We start from the raw sequence: 21,795 nt of genomic DNA, 5'->3' as shown, positions 1-21,795 counted from the left end.
GTTACAGAAAAGCATTAAACCAAGCAGGGGCCCTTCTAAGCACAGGGCCTTGCACAACTGCAGAGGTCGCAGGCCCATGAGTCCACCCGTATTAATGGAATATCAAGCCTAGCTACTACGGATTAGAAATTTTGATTCTTGCTCCTAATACACTATTCTCAAAAAAATCTTTCAGTGTTCTTCTTTCCATTTGGGAATGACCTGCCATATGTTTGTTGCAAGGAAATACTGAAATGCTTTGAAATTCTTTTTGCATAAATGTCTATAGAAGCTTTATTCACAATCACCAAAAAATGGAAACAACGCAAGTATCTTTCATTGAGTGAATGTAAAACAAACTGGTGTATCCGTATAATGGAACACCACCAAAAAGCAACAACATGGATGAATCTCAAAGACATTATGCCCAATGAAAGAAGCCAGCTTCCAGGGGTCACATCATGCATGATTACATTTACGTGACACGTTGGAAAAGGCAAGTTCTTTGGGATTTTATATGCATATCTATGTACCACATATCCATATATCATATTCATATTCTATATTATATACAGATAGATAGATATAGATATAGATATATCTCCAAATAAATTTCTCTTAAAAAGTGCTTTAAAAGAAACTTTCATCTGGGTTTCTGCCAGAAACACTGCTTTGGGGCTCTGCCACACCGGTCCTGGTATTCTGTGGGCCTATTTTTCCACCTGTAAAACAATCTCAGTCCAGAGCAGTGATTTTTCATTCATTTTTCTCCACAGGTGCATCCCTGGGCACTCCCTTTCTGGAAGTGGGGCAGGGGCATGTTCGGAGAGAAAGAACATTCAACCTCCGCTGGGCTCTGGACCCCCAGCTCTGTGTCAACAGGAGCAGTTGTGCCTTTGTTTTCCTCATATATTGTTTGTCTCAATTAAAGCAGCTGGTCCTAAGCGACACCCCCAGGTACCTGGGGAGTTTGAACAATTCAAGATTCCAGGCCCTAGTCATGGGGCCAACTCGTTTGTCCCTCGGGCAAGTGTCCCCCTGCTCTTGGTGGATATCCAGACTGATGGACTGATTCCAATGGTCAGTGATGCTAAACAAGACATTTAAGGTGGAGCTGGAATCATGCTCCTTGCTTCACAACCCTTGGACACACATGGATTAACACAATGGGAACTCTAAAAAGGCTAAGTCTAGGCTTGCCCTGCCGGAGGGTACAATAGGACCTTAAACATTTTTGCCCCTTACAGGATGATTTTTCGGAAGAATGCTTTGTAAACAATAAAGAGCTGTGCACGGATGGGGAAAAGGCTGTCGTGAGGAGGAGTGCTGACCACAGACCAGCAGCGCACGAGAGCGTCATTCATAACAAGAGCCACCCTTAACTCTAAGCATGCACCATGTGCCGGGCAGGCTGCTAGTGATTGTTCAACCCTCACAATGACCCTGTGAGAGAAGGGCTGCCATTGCTTGGACTAGTGAGGAAACTGAACCTCCAAGAGGTCCCAGGTCCCATGAGGGGAGGTGACAGAGGTGACAGAGCTGACAGCTCACAGCTCCAACCTTCCGAGCCAAGGCCTGTAAGAGGAAATCTTGAGGCCTGACATCAGGCCTGCTCTCTCAGCATGTGCTCCAGAGAAAGAGACTAAGGCCACTTTTCATCAAAGGCTGGTGGGAGGTCACCAAAGGCACCTTGAGACCTTGCCATTTGGCACAGCACTCAAAAAAATTTTTTTTATTTTTATATAATGAAATATTTTCTTCATAAACTATCTTATGCCTAAATCCAATCTAGAAACCCAGGGTTGGGCCACTCTGGTTGAAGGTGGAGGTAAGGGTGGCCTGAAGCGCCCAAGACCCCAGGAGCACCACTTGAAAGCCACTTATCCGGTAGGTTTACACTTACTGTGAGAGGTATGGGAGGTGCCATGAAGCCTAAAGCTCTGGCTTTGGGTTCTAAAGAATGAGGTGAGATTCTGGCTGAGGTGCTCCTGGGTAGTTGGCCTGGGGGAGAGCTGTGGGATTCCAGGCCTGCCACAGGCACTGAGCGCTGCTGGCACGTCCATCTGAGTGGGCACCACCTGCCTCACCTCCTCTCTGGCCAGGCCCCAGCAGTTGTGCCCTGGCACTCTCAGGGTAGGAAACTTATTTTCACCATCTTAGATTTAGTGAGCTTTATTCTTCAAATATATGGATTATAAGGTTAAAAACTGCAGTCACCCTCCCTTTCTTCTTGCCCTTATAAAAGCCATCATCTGATTTTCTGTTATCAACTAAAGTAGAATGTTCAGGTTCAGATCTTGGTGTAGCGTCAACGGCCGATCCGCGCCTCCCACCGCCGGAGCCGGGACTGGTCAGGATGGCTCCTTGCTTGGCTGCCATCAAACCGACCTCCTTCTCATAGACGTCAGGGATCACGCCCATCGGGGAGTTGACTATGTGCGCAGTGTGCTTGCCAAACAGCTGGGATTCGTAGTGGATGAGCTGCTCCCGAAAGCCGTTGCTGGGCAAGATGGTGGCTGGCACGGCTTCGCCCAGGCATGGGCATCCAGCAGGGTGGTGGCTGGTGTTTCCAGAGGTGGCAAGGCAGAGCCACAGGCTCACCTCCACACGGTGGGTGCACTCAGCCATAGGGCCCAGGAAGTCGCAAAGGCCGGTGATGGGTGCCTTGGCCGCAGGCACCTGCACGTACTGGATGTCCTTGTATAAGGTGTTCTCTGCCTCCACCGAGACATTGATGACCGTGGCGATCTGGTTGCTGGACATCATGAGCTTGTTGCTGGCGGCCACACTGCTGCTGGTAGACAGGCTTGCTGCTGATCTGTGAGAGGCCATCGGCTGAGGGCTGCCGGAACCGAACAAGGAGGCCACCAAGGCGGAGGGGGAGCGTCCAGCCAGGAGCGAGGGCTGCATCTTTCTGCTGGGCTGAGTCCACCGAAAACTCTCAACTGTCGGCCACCGGGCTCGTTCAGGGAGCAGCCGTGCAGCGAAGTCTCAGGAAAGGGTCTGGGGGAGAGAAGATGCGTCACGACCTCGGAGCCACCATTCCCGTTGGCCCGACCTCTAGTTTCCGTGGCAGACGCTCGTTCACTGTGCCTGGTCTTCGGAGAAGCCCCGGCCTGTGCTCCCTGGCTCGGCACCGCCCAGACCCTGGTTCACTCGGTTCCCTGCCCAAGATCGCGACCTGCCCCACAGCAGCTCTCGGCGAAAAATCTGCATTGCATTTAGTTGAGCATTTGCAATAAAATTAGGTAATTCCTCCACATTTCTTAAAGACTTTGAAATACAGTTCACTATTTCCTCTAAGCACAAACAGAGGAAAACCCATCAAGTCTACCATATTAGATACTAAATTCAGGACGAAAACTACTGAGAGTGGGAGTGTCTCCAATTGGAATGGATCGTAAGGAAAATGTACTCTCTGGAAAACTTTCCGTTGAGATAGATCCGTTTCCCGGGATCACTTCAGTAAGGTTGTCTAAACAGCTTTGGGAGAGTTGGGCCCCAAAAGCCAAATGAAAGACCCCCACAAAATAATCCAGAAGTCAGAAGAGACAATGTCCTTGACTATCTAGACTGTTTTACTGATTTTTCAAGAGATATCTGGGTCTCCATAAAAGCAAATACCCACATTGGCTGGTTCTTCTCAAGCACCTGGACTGCTCCCCACTGGCTGTTGATGTTGCTGATGCTATTTAGGATTCATGATTCACCAAGTGGCAGACTAGAGGTTTCAGAGGGAGCGTGACCCTGCCAACACCTTGGTTTTGGATGTCTGGCCTCCAGAACTGTGAGACAATAAATTTCTGTTGTTGTAAGCCACTCAGTTTGTGATGCTTTGTTACGGCAGTCCTAGGAAATTAACATACCTTTCTAGTGTTTTACTCATGAAAACATACCTTGATGTAAGCAAATGAGAGGGATAATATTATAGGAACAGCCTTGATTTCACTCTTTAAAAATAAAATTGGGGGCCGGCCCCATGGCCAAGTGGTTAAGTTCACACACTCCGCTTCGGTGGCTCAGGGTTTCGCTGGTTCAGATCCTGGGTGCGGATAGTGGCACCGCTCATCAGGCCATGTTGAGGCACCGTCCCACATAGCACAAACAGAGGGACTCATAACTAGAACATACAACTATGTACTGGGGGGCTTCAGGGAGAAGAAGAAAAAAAAAAAGGAAGATTGGCAGCAGATGTTAGCTCAGGTGCCAATCTTTAAAAAAAATAAAATAAAATAAAATTGTTTCCCAAACCTTACTATTTTCAGTGTAATCTGTAACAAATTACCTATGACACACTTTGCAACCAATCACAGTATACCCAAGCAACCCACTGCCTGAGCTCAGAACTAGTAATCTTACCCAACACTTGCGTTTTCCTGAGGAAGTGGAGCTCCAGAGAGACCAAGCAGCTCACCAAAAGTGACGTAGCAACTTAACTACGTGGTCCTCCCCATCCTTGGCCCACCAGGGTCTAGCCAAGTTCCTTGAGTGCAGGTAGAAAAAGACAACCTGAGGAATGTTGAGGATGCCTCATCATTGCTCACCTCAGTCCCCAAATTTTGCCTTCTGGCTTTGGTTTAAATCATTTTGTGTGGGATGGCGGAATGCTCAAACTTCCTTAAGCAATTCTGCTCGTAACTCTGACTTTGAAGGTTCATAAAGTGATGCATTCAGGCTGCTGTAGAAACTGAATAACTGCTCAGTGTGCTGGGATTAGGATGTGACACAATATCCCGCGTCAGGGCATAGATCTTGGGCAGGACAGGAAGAGCGTCAGCGCTTTGATATTGCTGTTAAGAGACTCAGATTTATTATTAAATGTCCTCCTTGGATAGAAAGACCAATGGTGAATTTATCAAGAAGACTGCAATATAATTTTGAAGTGAGTGATTTCTCTGCACCTCCTATAAAAGTCTAATATAGGCCTCAAAGGTAGCCAAGATAAAATGTCAAAAATCTGAACACGAGGAATTTATAAGTGCAATTAACTAGTATCTCTAGCCTGGAAAGATGTCCTCCTGGTTAGGATGCCCTTCCAACGAGATGACTTTGCTGACCTAGATTTCTCACCATAATCATCCTACCTGCTTCCTGCCTATCTAAGTACTAATTTAGTTTTCATGCATGTCTCCTACTTTAGAGACATAACCAACAAAGTTATAAGAAACTAACTTCTCTGCCAGTAAAATGTTTCCATCTACGCTTCTTAGAAAGAAACTGGAGAACCACATAAGTAGGTTAAACATTCAAACAACACCTCAAAGGGGGTCCAAATACTAACCTATATAATCTAGTACTGGAGTTGGGGTCTGCAAATCTGAGTTAAAGTGGGATGGGCTCCCTGAGGCACTAGAAGAAGAAAGAGTCACGGGGCAGTGCTGGGAAATGCCAAGGATCCAGAAAAGCCAACAGGTCTGCCTTGGAGCCAACGAGGGTTGCAGCCATATCTATATGAAAGAAACATGAGGGCCAGGAGCCAGGCATAAAAAAGCCAACAATAAAATTGGGAGGAAGCAAATTGAATCCTAGACAACTGCTTTTGATGAAACTGAAAGGGCCTGAAATGTCAGTCCAGTAGGTTAAAGATACGATGAGGTATTTTTCTTAATGCACACAGCTGACTTTATTTATCAATTAAACAAGAAGGGTGATTTGGTCTGAAAAAAATAGGTCTTCTCAAAACCACTCATCTTATTAGCCAGTCACAGTCCCCGTTGCTTTGTCTAGTCTGTAAATGGGCTTGCTCTGTCCTTAACCCCAAAGCAGTCTAAAGTACACATGTTATCCATTGTAGGATTGTTATGATTGACTGGATCAATAGTAGACACTAGATCCAAGACCAGGTCATCCATTGTCTAGCCAGTGCTAAGTCAAAATACTTCCTCAAGAATTTAAATTAAGAGATATCCCAACTATACTCAGTGGGTAGAATGTAATTGAACTCAAGAGCCATGTGACTCGGACTGAGCTCGCTGTTTGGCTGCAGACAGATGTGTAAATAGAAAACATTAATCTGCAGAAAAAGAGATTGGAGCGACATAGAGAAAGAGGCAGACAGTCGAGAGCCTGTGGTCTAAGGAAGAGTGAGAGGGAGAGATGGGAAGATGGGGTGCCTTGGTCACTGATGGCACAGCAGTCCTCAGTCACAATTTGCATGAAATATCTATAGGTACTCTGTTTCAGTGAGGTTCGTCCATCCTTTGGCAAATGTCTTTTGAGTTTTGTCAAAATCTCAAAGGCAAAGAACTTTGGCTAGAGCAGCGCAGTTAGTTATTCCCCAAATATATTCCTACTATTGTGAGATGGCCCTCGGTTGGGCAGAACTGTATTCTAGAGAGAAAGACAATCTGAGAAAAGAGAAGACGCTAAGAGTAAATTATCCAAACTGTATTAAAAAAAAGCGCACATCCATATCTGCATGTAAATTGTATAAAACATTATAGAGTCATTGGTGTTAAATGGGACAGACTTAACTCTTGCCTCTGGGAAGGCTACAGTTAGCTTCACCCACAGATAACAATTGCTTCTATTCATTTCAAATTCCACTGATATGCATAGCCCTTTTTCTTTCTCTTCTTTATCCCTCAAAATAATGAAGAATATTCTGAATGTTACCTAAGGGAAAAGCAGTGACACCTATCTGTTTCTACACGATAAATTCTAGACGAGAAAAGTTAGACAGGCAAAGTAAAGAAGAGGCAATTTCATCATTTTTACAAAATACAAAGAGAGAAAAGTGGATCATTTTGTCCCTGAACCTTCAGTGGAAGCTAAAATTCAAAAGGGAAAATATGCTGTGAAAAGAACATTTTTGGAAGTTTTTTGGCTGAAACACGTAAGATTACAAAAAGGCAGGGGAAAGCGGTGGGAAATAACCAGAAGACCTAGATTATCAGACAGGCTTTGCTAGTTCTAACATGAAGATCCAAAAATAATCACCCTACTAAAATCATATATAAATGATATATTCAAAACCATACTCATAATCACGCCAACAAAACAAATGGAAAGGATTTATGTTTTTTATTCAGAGAAAGAAAAATCTCTAGAAGAAAATGATGATTAAAAAAAAAGCTGGCAACAGCATTCTACACAGAACAGAACCATCTGGCAGGTTGTCATTGCTGATGCAGCAAGAACCCTGCTATCAAGATGGTTTAATACAAGGTAGTTCTTTCTAGAAAACCCAGAACATGGTAATGATGATTCCAACCAGCCAAAAAAGAAGCAGTAAAGAAAAAGTGTTGAAGATTTTCAATGCATTCTCACCTTAAAAGATACTTCTAGGGGCAGGCCCCGTGGCATAGTGGTTAGGTTTGGTGCCCTCTGCTTCAGCGGCCTAGGTTTGCAGGTTTGGATCCCAGGCACAGACCTACACCACTTACCAGTCATGCTGTGGCAGCGATCCACATGCAAATTAGAGGAAGATTGTCACAGATCTTAGCTCAGGACTAATCTTCCTCAAGCAAAAAAAGAGAAAGGTTGGCAACAGATGTTAGCTCAGGGTGAATCTTCCTCAGCAAAAAAAAAAAAAAAAAAAAGGCCATTTCTATTGCTTCAACAGAAGAGATGCCTTTGTGATTGATTTTACAAGCTTGCCTTAGTAGTTTCTTTTTTGAGTGGAAAGGGGCTTCAAATTATCGTAATAAAGACTATAATAGCAGCATATCCAGAAAGAATTAAGCTTTGGAAACAGACCATTCCATAAAAAAAGTCTGTTTATATCAACTCTAGTTACTGGAATTCTGAGTGCAATGGGTAGAAAGTGTCCCTTCATTAAGAGTGTCTTACATAAATATACCTGGATGGCATATTTAATTCTGAAACAGAAGATGACAAACAGATTTATTGGGAAGGATGAGTCCAAACAGTGAAATGGAAACTGTATATAGTATTTATTGGGTAAGCCCATGTGGTGTGATGATTAAGATCTTAAGGCAGAACAACCTAGTTAGGTGATGACTCCACTACATACCAGCTACGTGATCTTGGGAAAAGTAACTCACCTCCGAGTTTCCTCATCTGTAAAGTCAGCATAAGAGGACCTATCTCACAGAGTTCTTTGGAAAATTAGGTAAACTAAAACACATAAATCACTTAACACAGAGCTTGAGTCACGGTAAGTACTGATTAAGTCAATATGGTGATGATGATGATGACGATGACGATAACGAATAGGACATCAATTTCAAGTGCCTCCTAATGATGGATCCAATAAAGATGTCTGTGATCTGTGTCTCTGCTCAGGTCCAGCTTGTTGTCCCCGTGCCTTATTCTTCTTATCACTTTCTGTGTTTCTAAGTCTTTTCCGATGATGTTTGGTGTGAGGAGGGCATTTTCCTGTTTCAGTTTCCCTGTAATTCTTTGCACATAATTCTTAGTCTTTGAACACACAGATACATAAAGTTCTCTTTAGAGTCCCTATTAGTGTTTTTTCTTCCCCTGTTATTCCCTGTAAACGTGACCTGCTTACTTCACTTGCAAGTCTAGTGATGACATGTGTTTGTCTGTCTGAAGTTGCAGTTCTTTAAACTCAATGCCACTCTCTCCGTGTTCTTTGGCATGTCAGGACTTTACGGGGCAGTTACAGCCCAATTGGGGTCCAACTGAAAATGAATTCTCTAATTCTGCAAAAAATACATGATACTTCCTATGTAACATCATTAACCTTACACCTGTCTATTAAGTTATGTCAAGGCTGCTATTGCTCATCCTGCACTAGCCAAGTATTAGACTCAAACAGTGGACAAGAAATGCTTGTTAAGCTAAATTGAATTAGATTACAGAGATAGCATGGAACGGTGATGTTTCAGGGAGTCTTTAGACAATCTGTTCCAGCCAGCTGAGACCATGACCATTGCTGTATGATGAAGCTTCCTTTATCTGGGAACACCTAGACGTGAAAAACATTCAGTAGGAGAGCACAGTGCCACATGGTCTAGGCTGCTCTGTTGGCCCACGTTAAGAGAAATGGAGGAAACAAAAATACGAGCAGTTCTTCAGTCCTTCATCTTCCTCTGTCTAATATCACATGAATTTTTGTATGCTTGCTACCCTGTAATTATTCTATTCATGAAAGAATTAAGCCTCTCTCTCTGCCCAAATGAGAAAGTAAATGTTTTCATTTAACGTCATCATTTTATATCATGTTGGCTTTAAAAAGGGGGGGAAAGTCAATTGGCCACCAAGGGAATAATCTTGAGGTCATGACCATGGGGCTTAAGGATGCTATCCCCACTGCTCTGATGTACGAATTGTTCAAAGAAAGGGACTTCACCAGGTGATGGCTGAAAAATCAGTGTGGGTAAGATTCAATTATTCCTTAATATTAATTTAGGCAGAAAATAGAACAGAATTTGTTGAGGGAAGAAAAACTACCTGTTTTGTCAATATTTGTGATTCTTGTTTTATACACAGCTCAGTCATTTGCCTCTGCTCGGAGAGGCTGAAAGATACCCTCATAAGCAGCCTAGGAAACTACAGTGAACACCCTTAACCTGATCTTTGGCCAAAAATGGCAGAAGGCGTCCAGGCAGTGGACCCATGCCAGAAGGATGACAGTTCTCATGACATCTCCTCTGACTGACCAAGTGAGGCAGGCCCAGTCAGAGCACCTCATGTCCCTCACCATCAGCAACCTGAGTACAACGTCATTTCTGATCTGAGCTGGTGAAGTAGACGACACCCCAGCTAATAGGCTTTTGAACAGTTAAGAAAGAAAACAATGGCAGTGCCCAAGAAAATAACAGAAGAGTAAAATTCAGTAAGCAAAAAAAATAGACACTACAAATCTATGTTATAGCCATATCTTGAAGAACTGGGGGGAAAACTGCTGTTTTTAAATCCACACCACTGCTGAAACATGCTTGCCAGTGCCTCAGGAGTTTGCTTGTCTCTTACCAGCGTTTCCAGGTCACTGGATTCAGTTTCACTGTCTATAAAATGAAAGAGTTACACTAAATGACATTTTATATATATAATTATATATACGTAATGTCTTATATTATGTATCTCTAATTATATATAATATTATTTGATTCATTAAATTAACTCCTGCGATAGGGTAGACCTTAAGAAAAAACTGTGAAGTCACAATATTCATTTTCAGTTTCTGCCCACCTCTCCACACTGTGCCCAACTCCTCCTGGCATGTCCACTTGCTCACAAGCCAACTCTGTATACTGTTTCTTTCAGCTGGGTTATCTGATAAATGGATGTGTAATAGTTGCTGATAATGGCTTAATATGTTACTCTTTCCATGGGGCTTTTCTTTTTTTTTTTTTGAGGAAGATTAGCCCTGAGTTAACATCTGCTGCCAATCCTCCTCTTTTTACTGAGGAAGACTGGCCCTGAGCTAACATCCATGCCCATCTTCCTCTACTTTATATGTGGGATGCCTACCACAGCATGGCTTGCCAAGTGTTGCCATGTTCGCACCTGGGATCTGAACTGGGGAACCACGGGCTGCCGAAGCAGAATGTGTGCACTTAACCGCTGCACCACCAGGCCGGCCCCTCCATGGGGCGTTTTTATTTTAACAGAAGACTACAGGAAGGCAGTGCCTTAGACCAAATGGTAGAATTTCAAGCCCTGCAGCAAATCAACAGGAAAAAATATTAGGGAAGGGAGATTGTTTTCCAAATGCACAAAATTGCTAGATGTGCACTGCATGTGCCTGGAAATTACAATTGGTTTGTTTCTCAGAATTTACAAAAAGACTGTTCTAAACTCTCAGGACACTCCTTTTATCAGTTGGCTTTTGCTACAAAATTGCTGTATATCAATCAACCGCAAAGTCTCAACGATACACAACAAATGTATTTTTCACACTTCTGAGAGGTTCTGCTGATCCAGGCTAAACGTGGAAGATGTTGGCTGGACTTCTCACTCATTCATGTGGTTTGGCTCTGCTCGGTGTAACTTCATCCTTCTCCTGGGAGCAGTGAACCAAGTTGGGAATGACCTTGTCATGGTGACGGCAGCGATGAAGGAGTGCAAGTGCGGCAAGCAAAATCTTTAAAAAGCTAAGCTCAGAAGTGGCAGGCTGGCATTTCCACCACATTTATGAAAGTCACATGACCAAAGCCAGAGTCAGAGTGGGAGGGTACTGCAAGTTTTACATGACAAAGGGCATGAATACAGGGAGGAGTGAAGGACTGTAGTCACTAATACAATCCACCACAATTCCACCATCAGGCAAGAATTATTCATGCTCACCCATCTGAAAAGTATGCTCATTCCCAGCCCAGGACCCTCAAAAGTTTTATCAAGCACAATATCAGGTTGGAATTCCATGTGATAGCTGTGGGTCCAAGTCCTCTTGGTCCAGAAATCTATGAATGAAGAAGGTAATATAGCGCCCTCACAAAAACAGCGTACAGTTGTGAAGCAAGGACAGGATAATCGTAACAGACACTCTAGTTCAAAAAGGGGGGAAATGAGAAGCACGTAACAGTCATTGATAGACAGCAAGTCTGAAATCCTGCTGGGAAAATGTTTCCAGGTTCCTCCACTTTAGGAGTAGTAAATATTCCTTGGTTTAACCCTGGTTATATTCCCTGAAAGTGGCTTCCTAGTTCACTGTTATCCTGGATCTTGGCTTCACTCTCTAGGATGTCCTTCCTTTCTATCATCCTCATTGGCCACTTCTAGAGAGCTCACTAGAAAACACGCTCTTTGAGAGAAAAAATTTAGCCTGCTTCCTGGATAGAGAAAGTTAGGGGCCCAGAAGCCTTTTAACCTTCTGTACTGCTCAATCCCTTTTAGTCCAGGCAAATGGCACTCCTGCTCATACAGTCTTCTCAAAAATTTTGTGGGTTTCCAATGTATTTCATTTGTTTTACTCCCTGTAGCCAAAGCCATTCTGTGAGAACAATTCTTCTAGGTGTCTCCCTATCTCTAGACTTTGGAAGGATTGCTATATCAGACTGCTGTGGATCATGACCTTAAGATTCCCACAAACCCTTGTGTACAGCAGAGAAGATATATTCGGTAACACCCTAATTCATTCAGAAGTCAGCAAAAGGTCATACAGCCACTTTCTTGACTTGGAATTTACTCTGAGGCCAACACTTATTGGCAGCACCCCAAGTCTGATGTTTAGCCCCCTCAACATTATCTTACTCTGAGAATCTGTTACTGACTGCAGAAGCTGGAGATGAGAAACAATTTTATTTTCCAATCCAGTAAGTCTTAGTCTCCCAATTTTTCCTATAAATTCTGCTTGCATTCTCGTCAATTCTTTTGATTCTTCCTTTCTTGTACTACCTTATATGCAGTTAAATAGAAGCAGACGATGTTTTCAAAATTTCACTGAGAGATCTCCTTGCCCAAATCCAAGCTTTAAGTACATTGTCTGTCTTCCAAGATACCTCAAATGACCATTTCATCAAATGGATCACCATTTTTTAGTATTCTATAACAGTTTCCTCACCATTTTTCCAACCTCCCACTACCAACCAGCCCTAAAAATAGTGCTACATATTTCAGGTGTTTATTGAAACAGCATCCCATTCCTGGGTACCAATGTCTGTTTCAGTTCCCTTTGGTTGTATCTCAAACCACCCAGAAACTTCGTGGTTTAATATATATGACAGAACAACTATTTGAAGATGTATTTGACAAGATCATAGTTGAAAACTTTCCAAAATTGATGAAAGGTATCAATCCACAGAACTTTTAAGCTCCATGATCCCAAGCAGGATAAACATAAACATCACACGTATTCAATCACAGTATTCAGACTGCTGAAAAAAAATAAAGATAAGCAGTAACTTTTTGTTTTCTGGGGGTTTTTTGCTGAGGAAGATTCACTCTGAGCTAATATCTGTTGCCCACCTTCCTCATTTTTTTTTGCTTGAGGAAGAGTCACCCTGAGCTAACATCTGTGCCAATCTTCCTCTATTTGGTATTTGGGTTGCTGCCAGAGCATGGCTGCCAACAAGTGGTGTCGGTCCATGCCCAGAACTGAACCCGGGGCTGCCAAAGCAGAGCACGCCAAACCTAACCACTAGGCCACAGGGCCAGGCCCAGTAGTAACCTTTACAGTAGACTTTCTGCTTTTAAGCAGAGTTCAAAAAGAAGAAGAAGACACATTATATATGGGGTAAAATCCATATAAATAATAGCCAACATGTCACCTGAAACAACGAAGGACACAGGACGATGCAACATCTTTAAAGTGATAAATGTTAAACAAAAACACTCAGCCTAGAATTCTATATCAGGATAAAATATCATTTAAAAAGGAAGGTGAAATAAAGACATTTTCAGAGTGACAACAGCAGAGAGAATTAGTCTCCAGCAGACCTGTGCCACAAGAAATGTTAAAAGTTCTTCAGGCTGAAAGAAAGTGATAACAGATTTAACCCTAAATCTTCAGGAAAATGCAAAGTCCATGGCAAAGTATGTGTATATGTGCATATTTTTAACTCTTTTAAGATAAACTGCTTTAAAAAATATCAACCAAGTATTATGGGAATTATCGCATATCTAAAAGTAAAAAATAAGACAACAAGAATAAAATGGGTAAAAGGGAACTGGAAAAAGACTATTTTAAAGTTCTTATACTGTTCATGAGGTAGTATAATATTATTTGAAGATAGACTGCAATAACTTAGATTACATTGTAATTTCTGGGATACAGCACCCCTTAAAAGTATTAAAAAATATGCAGCTAAAGATCAATACATGAAATAAAATATAATAATAAAATATGAATTCATCCAAAGAAGGCAGGAAAGGAGTAACAGAAGAATAAAGAACTTCATAGGTGCATTGTTTCAAACACTAAAAAGGAAATAATACCAATCTTACATAAACACTTTCAGAAAATAGAGCAGAAAGGTATCCACCCCAACTTGATTACAAAAACGCAAAAAAAATTTACAAGAAAGCTATAGACCAATATTCATCATGAACACAGAAGTCCTGAGCAAAATACTAGCACATTGAATCCAGAAATACTAAAAAAAAGAAGAATAAATCATGACCAAGTGAAATATTTCCCCAGAATGCAAAGTTGATTTAACATTCAAAAATCAATGTACTGGACTTCAGGTTTGGCTCCGACATATAGAGAGTTTGGAAGTCATCTCCCCAGTTCTCCTACAAGAAAAATGTCAGGACCCGGCCCCATGACCAAGTGGTTGGGTTCGAGCACTCTACTTTGGTGGCCAAGGGTTTCATGGGTTCAGATCCCAGGTGCAGACATGGCACCGCTCATCAGGCCATGCTGAGGCGGCGTCCCACATAGCACAACCAGAAGGACCTACAACTAGAATATACAGCTATGTGCTGGGGGGCTTTGGGGAGAAGAAGAAAAAGAAGAAAAAAAATTGAACAAGTTGAAAAATCAACAGTTTCTCTTAGATCCATCAGAGAATTGAGGTCACAGGGCAGACCACTGCCCTGAAAACTGGAGAGACATGTGAATACATAAGATCACAGCTTACTAGGAGCAGAATGCACTGGAGCTATAAACTCGTAGGAACACTTAGACAGTAGTTGACAAATTGCTGGAGGCCGAGTGTGGATGAGCTTCAGAGTTAAAAAAAAAAAAGAAGACCCTAAGGATTCAATCTTAGAGAGGCTCCTACACTTTTGTGAGTTTTACTTCCAGGAGCCCCACCAGGTATTCCCAATGAAGACTAGAAAAAGCAGCTTCCTGCTCCCAGTTCAGTGGGGGCGGGAGGAATAACCATTTTGAAATAAGCCTAGAGCATTCTATTCTCAATAACAAAGGGTGGCCCTCAAGGAAAGCTGCTTTACCAGAGCCTTATCTGACCTAGGAGAAGGGCAATTAGGCAGCTCCAGCCCCCTCTTGCCTTCCTGTCTCACATAAGGGCAGAAAAAAAGGGCTAAGAAACTTTTCCCAGGAGCTCAGGCCCACTAAAGCAGTGAGATTTAATCATGAGATTATAGAATGGTTTCCCTCTCCAATACCTTACTATGTTTAACAGGGCTCCATTGTAACAACAACAGATTACAACTGAGAGAGTTACAAGGCACAGACTCTGTTTAAGAAGAAGTTTCTAGGGAAACCCGAAGACAACAGGGAAGACAAAAGCAAAGACACTAGGGGAAATTGAGCCTCTGACATCTACAGCTATAGGAAATATTAAACACAACCTAACTCCTAGCCAGATAAACATAAAGTCTTATTTACCTCACACTAAAGTCCTATTTACCTCAGTTCCTATTACCCAATACATCAACTCAGGCCTTCGACAAAAAATTACAAAGCACACTAAAAGGAAGACAAAACTCAGCCTCAAGAGACAAAGCAAGTGTCAGAAACTGACTCAGATATAGGAGAGATTTTGAAATTATTACACCAGGAATTTAAAAGAACTGTGATTAATATGCTAAAGGCTCTAGTGGAAAAAGAAGACAACATGCAAAAACAGATGAGTAAGGTTATTAGAAAGATGGATAAGAAAGAATTAAAAGGAAGTGATAGAAACAAAACCACTGCAACAGAAATGAAGAATGCCTTTCATGAAATCATGAATAGACTGGACATGGCTGAGGAAAGAGTCAGTGAGCTTGAAGATACATCAATAGAAACTTTCCAAACTTAAGTGAAAAGAGGAAAGAATTAAAAATATAGAACAGAATATCCAAGAACTGTAGGTCAATTATTCTTGGTCAAAAGGAATGTACACATAGTTAGAATATCAGAAATAGAAGAAAGAGAGAGGGAGCAGAAAAAATATTTGAATTAATTGTGGCTGAGAATTTTCCAAAATTAATAGACACCAAACTACAGATCTAGGAATCTCAGAGACCACCAAATGGGATAAATGCCAAAAAAATCTACATCTAGGTATATCATATTCAAACCATGGAAAATCAAAGACCAAGAGAAAATCTTGGAAATAGCCAGAGGAAAAAAATCACCATACCTACAGAGAATTAGAGATAAGAATTACATTGGACTTCTCTTCAGAAACTCCAAGCAAGAAGAGAATGGAGTGAAATAGTTAAACTGTTGAAAGAAATAAATCCACCAATCTAGAATTCTGTATCCAGTGAAATTATCCTTCAAAAGTGAAGGAGAAATAAAGACTTTCTCAGACAAACAAAACCAGAGGGAAGCTGTCACCAATAGAACTGCCTTGCAAGAAATGCTAAAAGAAATTCTTCAGAGACAGGGAAAATATGTGTCAGAATTTAGGATCTATATAAAGAAAGGAAGAGCATTAGAGAAGTAACAAATGAAGATAAAACAAAATCTTTTATTTTTCTTCTTCTTCTTCTTCTTCTTCTTCTTTTTTTTTTGGTGAGGAAGATTGGCCTTAACCTAACATCTGTTGCCAATCTTCATCTTTTTGCTTGAGGAAGATTGTCCCTGAGCTAACATCTGATCCAATCTCCCTCTATTTTTCTTATATGGGATGCCACCACAGCGTGGCTTGATTAGCAGTGTATAGGTCTGTGCCCAGGATCCGAACCCACAAACCCGGGGCCACTGAAGTGGAGCACACAAACGTAACCACTATATCAGTGGGCTGGCCCCTACTTTTCATATTCCTTTTTTTTTTTTTGAGGAAAATTAGCCCTGAGCTAACATCTATGCCCATCTCCCTCTATTTTATATATGGGATGCCTGCCACAGCATGGCTTGATAAGCAGTGCATAGGTCTACACCCAGGACCCAAAACGGCGAACCCCAGGCCACCAAAGCAGAACATACAAACTTAACTGCTGAGCCACCAGGCTGGCCCCTTTTTCATATTCTTCACTGATCTAAACATAGCAGTTTGTTTAATGTAATTCTGGCAACAATATATTGGGCGGTGATAGCTTATGGACAAGTGAAATGAATGACAGCAATGTTAAAAGAGATGGGAGGAAGGAATTAGGAATACTCAGTTATAGGGCAGCGGCACTACCCATAAAGTGGTCTAGAGTTACTGAAAGTGGACTTGGATTAGTTGGAAATGTGTACTGCAAACTTTAGGGCAAGCACTAAGACACCACTGCTGGTGGGAATAATGGTGCTGCAGCTATGTAATTTCTAGAAGTTTCCTCAAAAAAGTAAATGTAGAGTTACTATGTAACCCAGAAATTCCACTTCAAGATATATACCCAAGAGAAATGATAATGTATGCTCATATAAAAACTCGTACATGAATGTTCGTAACAGAATTATTCATAATAGCCAAAACATGGAAGCAACTCAAATATCCATTGCCTGTGAATGGATAAAGAAAATATGGTACAGTATTCCCTCCTTATCCACGGTTTCACTTTCCTTGGTTTCAGTTACCTAAGGTCAACCATGATCCAAAAATATTAAATGGAATATTCCAGAAATAAACAATTCATAAGTTTTAAATTGCATGCCATTTTGATAGCATGATGAAATTTCACACCATCCACTCTGTCCTGCCTGGGATATGAATCAACCATTTGCCCATCGAGTCCACACTGCATACACTACCCAGCCATTAGTCACTTACTAGTCATCTCAGTTATCAGATCAACTGTTGAGACATCGCAGTGCTTACATTCAAGTTATTTTATTTAATTTATCTTATTTTACTAATAATGGCCCCAAAGTGCAAGAGTAGTGATGCTGGCAATTCGGCTATGCCAAAGAGAAGCTGTAATGTGCTTCTTTCAAGTAAAAACGTAAAAGTTCCCAATTTAAAGGTAAGTAAAAAAATCATGTGCTGAGATTTCTAAGATCTACAGTAACAGCTATTACAGTGTATTGTTATAATTGTTCTGCTTTATTATTGTTGTTAATCTCTTACTGTACCTAATTTATAAATTAAACTTTATCATAGGTATGTATGTACAGGAAAAAATAGTATCCATAGGGTTTGGAACTATCTGAGGTTTCAGGCATCCACTGGGGGTCTTGGAACGGATCCTCTGCAGACAAAAGAGAACTACTGTATATGCGCTGGACTATTATAGAAAGGAATTAACTACGGATACATGCCACAACATGAGTGAACCTTTGAAATACGCTAAGTGAAAGAAACCAGACACAAAAGATCACACGTTATATGACTCCATTTATATGAAATGTCCAGAATAGGCAAATCCATAGAGACAGAAAATAGATGAGTGGTTGCCAGGGGCTGGAGGGAAGGAGAAATGGGAACGACTGCTTAATGGGCAGAGAGTTTCTACTTGGGATGATGAAAATGTCCCAGAATTACATTGTGGTGATGTTTGCACAAAATTGTGAATATACTGAAAACAGTTGAATTGTACATTGAATTGTACTGTATACATTTCCAACTATTTAAAAATTCAATATAATTCATCTTTTTAGGATAAAGGAGAAAAGCTATATGATCATCATACTAGACAGAGAAAAAGCACTTGATAAATTCAACACTCGTTCACAACAAAAATCCTCAGAAAACTAGGACCTCACACAACCTCATAAGGAAATCTATGACAAACTTACAGTTGATGTAATATTTGATAGTGAAAGAGTGACAGTTTCCCTCCTAAAACCAGGAACAAGCAAGGATATTCTCCCTCACTTCTAGTCAACGTTGTGCTCGAGGCCTTAATCAGTGCAATAAGGCAAAGAAGGAGAGAAAGAGGTAAAGAGAGAAGGAAGGAAGGAAGAAAGGGAGGGAGGGAGGGAGGGAGGAAGGAAGGAAGGAAGGAAGGAAGACATTTCCTCTTCCCAAATGTGGGTTCGTCTGGCCGGAGAACGAATTAAATTCACATGAGACAGAATAGCAAGAGAAAATTAAACAAAGCTTTATGAGGAACCATGGCCTGGGGCCTTTCTTAAGGAAGAAAGGGCACCGAAGAAGTGGGGTTCACAGAGTGGTTATATACCCCCAAACAGGGTATTTCACATATGATTGAAATGTCCCTCCCACAATAGTCACAAGATTGCCCTGTCAGCACAGTGCTTGACGGACACAGCCTGTAGTGGTCTGCTATCTCAGTGGGCGTAGCAGGGAGGCAAGTCTATTGTCTAGAGCTGGGCGGTCACAGGTGAGCACAGCAATCAGTTCCTATCCTAAGGAAAGATGCTTAATCCTTAAAGAAATGCCAACGTTGGGAGGGGGAGGGAAGTCAGCTACAGGAGGCTACCAGAGAAGCACAATAAAATGCAGATTTAAGTCCTTGCCTTTGGTATTGATTAAGAGTTTCTAGAGAGAAGGTCATCTCCTTTCTTCTTCCTGGTACAGAGAGGGAGGCACCTTTTACAGATAGAGATTTACCTTACAAATGTAAACGTGTCCTAACAAAGGGCAAGTTCCATTCCTCAGAGCCTCCTTCCCTGTCCCAGTTTATCAAAAGTAATCAGCCTCAAATAATCCTGATGCCAAAGAGACATATCTTGGGGTGGCCATTTCCAGGTCCCCTACAGAAGGAAGAGAAAGAAAGAAAGAAAGAGAAAAAGAGAAGGAGGAGGGAGGGAGGGAGGAAGGAAGGAAAGAAGGAAAGAGAGAGAGAGAGAAAGAAAGGAAGGAAGGAAGGAAGAAAGAAAGACATGCAGGCTGGCAAGGATAAGAAACAAATCACAGAATATCATTGTGACTTTGAGATAGGTCAATATTTCTTAGGACACAGGAAAAAATAAGCATAAGAGAAAAACAATTGAAAAATTAGAATTTATCAAAATTTAAGAGTTCTGCTCATCTAAAGATACTGTTAAAGGAAATTAATAGGCAAACCACAGAGGCTGGCCCCTTGGCTGAGTGGTTAATTTTGTGCGCTCTGCTTCAGCTGCCCAGGGTTTTGCCAGTTCAGGTCTTGGGTGCAGACCTAGCACTGCTCATCGGGCCATGCTGAGGCGGCGTCCCACATGCCACAACTAGAAGGACCTACAACTAAAATATACAACTATGTACTGGGGGGCTTTGGGGAGAAGAAGAAGGGAAAAAAAGGCAAACCACAGATTGGGAGAAAAGGTACAAAAGCATACAACCGACAAGGAGCTGGTGTCTTGGTTAGGTAAAAAAATTGTTACAATCAAAAATAAAAGACAAACAACCCAATGAAAAAAATGCTCAATATCATTAGTCACCAGACAAATCAAACTGAAACCACCATTAGCTAGCACTATACACTCACCAGAAAGGATGAAATGAGTAGAACTGGCAATATCAAATGTTGGCAAAAATGTCAAGCAATGAGAACTCTCATACTTTGTTGGGAGAAATGTAAAATATTGCAACTTTGAAAAATGGTCAGGCAGCTTCTTATAAAACTAAATATACCTCTTCTTTATCACTTGGCAATTCCAGTCGTTGGTACATACCCAAAGAAACAAGAATTTTATTCAAATTTTGTTCATAGCAACTTTATTCAAATGAGAAAAAAGGAAACTAAATGTCCATCAACAGAAGAACAGATGAACAAATTATGGTGTAATCATACAATGGAATACTATAATTCACAATGGAATAAAAAGGAACAAAGTAGTGATACACACAACAAATGGAGGAATGTCAAAAATACTACGCTGCATGAAAGAAGACCTAAAAGAAAGAGTTCATAATTTGTATTTTATAAATTTATATGAATTTTTAATAAAATTCTAATATGGACAAAACTAATTTCTAGTGGAAAAAAATCAGAACACTGGTTGCCTCTGGGGGGCAGAGACGGGACTTGACTAGGAAAGGGCATGAGGAAACTTTCTGGGATAATGGAAATATCTATAACTTAATAGAGATTTGGTTACGTTAACCTTACTATACTGATCAATTCTCTTTACTGTAACCAATCTCCCAATGTCTCTTTCACTCAATATCACTCCCACACCTGTGCAGTCACACTCCTCTACCCATTCAAGTTCAAACACCCCATGCTGAGCCACCGCCACCGTCCACCGACATGGACAACGTCCTCCGCCCACTTTGTCTCCAACACCCCGCTCTGGGCCACCATGGCTCACCAACTGATGTCTACCTTATTCAGCTAGTGTTGCTTCTAGCACCTTACAGTGAAGTACTCATCTGTACCTCTAATCCCTAAATCCCACTTTCAGAACCAGGGGATTTAGAGAACAGAGGATCAGGCAGAATAACAAAGTGGAACATGTAAACAGCCTCTGTGGTTAAGGTGGGAACCACCATAACACACCTCTCATTCTGTTGTACAACCTGTGCCCACAAAGAATCAATCAAACCATGGTATTCACCTTCATGTGCTTCTGAAACACAAGCCAAGTGCCAGGCCCTCCAGGCCACTTCCCTGGTCATTCTCATAAGAGAAAGAGCTGGGGTGATGTATTAGATTCCTATGGTACCATAACAAATTACCACGAATTTGGTGGCTTAAAACAACGCAATTTATTCTCTTCTTCTGGAGGCCAGAAGTCCAAAATCAGTTTCAACAAGTTGGCAGGACCTCACTCCCTCCACAGGCTCTGAGGGAGAATCCATTTCTTTTCCTTTTCCAGCTTCTAGAGCTGCATTCCTTGGTTCATGACCTCTTCCTCCATCTTCAAAGACAGCAGTAGCATCTTCAAATCTGTCTCTGCTTCCATCATCACATCATCTTGTGCCTCTCTGTCAGATCTCTCTCTGCTCCATCTTCACTTCAGTTTCTCCACTATCAAAAGATCTCCCTCTGCCTTCCTCTTATCAAGACACTTGTGGACTTTTAGGGTCCACTTCTAGTGATAATCCAGGATAATCTTCCATCTCAAAATCCCTAAAGACATCTACAAAATCCCTTTTGCTATATAAGGTAACATTCACACGTTCCCAGGTTAGAACTTGGATGCCTTCAGGGGCCGTTATTCAGCCTACCACAGGGGCCAGTGGAAAGTTACCTCCTGCCAAGGCAAGCACTAAGTACATTCCTACTTAAGATTCA

At 41.6% G+C, this 21,795-nt stretch overlaps 1 pseudogene; it reads right to left on the bottom strand.

Annotated features, from left to right (window-relative positions):
- Positions 1–2,151: 2,151 nt before the first annotated feature.
- Positions 2,152–21,795, bottom strand: part of LOC124235221 (dual specificity protein phosphatase 18-like) — a 44,732-nt pseudogene continuing 25,088 nt past the window's right edge.

This window comes from Equus quagga, chromosome 2, assembly GCF_021613505.1.
Source record: "Equus quagga isolate Etosha38 chromosome 2, UCLA_HA_Equagga_1.0, whole genome shotgun sequence".
NCBI classification, from domain to species: domain Eukaryota; kingdom Metazoa; phylum Chordata; class Mammalia; order Perissodactyla; family Equidae; genus Equus; species Equus quagga.
This window is presented reverse-complemented; position numbering and strand designations above follow the sequence as displayed.